The 2,013-nt window shown below is 39.1% G+C and overlaps 1 pseudogene; it reads right to left on the bottom strand.

Moving 5' to 3' along the window:
• Nucleotides 1–1,289: 1,289 nt before the first annotated feature.
• LOC148162546 (signal recognition particle RNA) lies at nucleotides 1,290–1,505 on the bottom strand (annotated as a pseudogene).
• Between the last annotated feature and the right edge of the window lie 508 nt (nucleotides 1,506–2,013).

The raw sequence follows: 2,013 nt of genomic DNA, 5'->3' as shown, positions 1-2,013 counted from the left end.
TCAAGATCATTCTGCTCTAAAGGATCTCTTTGCTAGCTGCAAATACATAAAAGCAAACCTAACTTTTCCCAGACTGGCTTTCCCCTCTTTCTTTTCCTTATCTATCTGCTTTTGCCTTTGCTGACTGATGGCAGCTTAACGTCCTCCATCCTCTATATAAATAAATTATTACCATGCATATAACTAACTCAGTATCTCTGAGTGGCCCTTTGATAATTTATTTCTGGAGTTTTAACTAAAGCAATATTGACCTGAATTCTAACACTGCAGCCAATAAAACTGTGCACTTCCGGGGGCTCAGTTTCCCTTGGCTCCTCTGGTAAGTCTCATGAGCAGTAATTCAATACTTCAACCCTACCATGATAAGTATACATCTTGGTTAAGTTTGTTTCTGGTTATAATTCTGATTTGTGTCAGTTGGTTATTTATTCCCATTGATGGCTAAAGTAATCTGGCCTTGGAGCACCTGAGTGGTTTAGTCGGTTAAGTGTCCAACTCTTGATTTTGGCTCAGGTCATGATCTCAGGGTCCTGAGATGGAGCCCCATGTTGGGCTCTGAGCTGGGCGTGGAGTCTGCTTATCCCTCTCCCACTGCTCTCTCAAATAAATATACAAATAAATAAATAAATAAAATCTTAAAAAAATAATCTGGCCTTTGATACCATGGTCTGACCATCTGGAGATTTCCATCAGGTGGCAGACAACACGAGTTAATTCTAATTTTAAAGATCAGCTCCCTCTCTATCCTCCCCAACTCAAGCTTTTTCTTCCTGTGTTTTTTTTTTTTTTTTTTATGGCCACAAAAGTTGTCAATTCTGGTAAAAATTAAAGTTTAACATCAAGATGCTATTCATTTTCAATGGCCTCTTTTAGGAACTTTTGATTTTTGCAGTGTTATACCTAAGTGGAGCCCCAGAACAGAAACAAAAGATAATCTCTAGAATGAAAAAAAAAAAATCAAGCTTTTGTTGATGAGTTAGAAGTTTTTAAACAATGGAATCATTCCAAATTAAGGTCCCTTCCGACATCTTTTAATAAGGCTATATGAAGGACAGAATACAAATTGATCTCATCAAAAATTAGTTTATTAAATTGAAAAATTAGGGCTCTTAATAGCCACAGAAAAAATAGTACCTTTGGTAAGGTGTAATTGACATATAATAAACTGCACATATTTATAAAGTTTACAATTTAATGTTTTGATATATGTAAACACCTATGAGACCATCACCACAACGAAGACATATCCATCACCCCAGAAAATTTCCTCATGCCACCTTTTTTTTTTTTTTTTAAGTCAGACTGGAGTGCAGTGGTGATTTCACAGATGCAATCCTACTACTGATCAGCAGGGGGTTTTTACTGCTCCCTTTCCGACCTGAGCCTATTCACTGCTCCTTAGGCAACCCATGGTCCCCCACTTCCTGGGGGCCACCACACTGATGCCAAATTTAGTAGACACCTGATAGACATAGCACACTGCAGCCTAGAGCTCCTGGGCCCAAGTGAGTCCTCCTGCCTTAGCCTCCCGAGTTCAACCACAGGAGTCCTTGGTAGATGATCTTGTATATTACAGCAGCCATCAAAATCAGACAGAACATCAAGAACTTCAAGAATATACATCAATCAAAGATTCTGTAAGCTTTCCATGATGGATTCCCTTGTCATTTTTCTGTAATACTAGTTCTTGAAAATTCTTTGTTCCCCTTTTCTAACTATCCCAAGACCCTCTGGTACTTTAACTGAGTAAGCAGAAGTCCTTTTTGAAGTTGGTCAATTTTCTCTTTGCCTGACACCTTGTGCTTCTGTTGGGCATAGCTCTTGCTACACTGGCATCTCTGCACACTTCCTCCTCACGCTCTTGAATTTGCTCTTGTAGACAATGAGCTCACAAGCAGGCCCTTTCTGTAACGCTTGTCACTTTCAGATCTGTTGCTCTAAATGCCATTTCTCCAAATGAACCCTCAATAAGTGGAAGCTTTCAACAAGCTTGTCAAAATTGGGTGCCAACTT

Source organism: Eumetopias jubatus, unplaced genomic scaffold (genome assembly GCF_037043125.1).
Source record: "Eumetopias jubatus isolate StellerSeaLion01/CBP00866 unplaced genomic scaffold, mEumJub1_p1.0 scaffold_14, whole genome shotgun sequence".
Classification (NCBI taxonomy): domain Eukaryota; kingdom Metazoa; phylum Chordata; class Mammalia; order Carnivora; family Otariidae; genus Eumetopias; species Eumetopias jubatus.
Note: the sequence above shows the minus strand (reverse complement) of the source record. Positions and strands in the feature narration are given on the sequence as shown.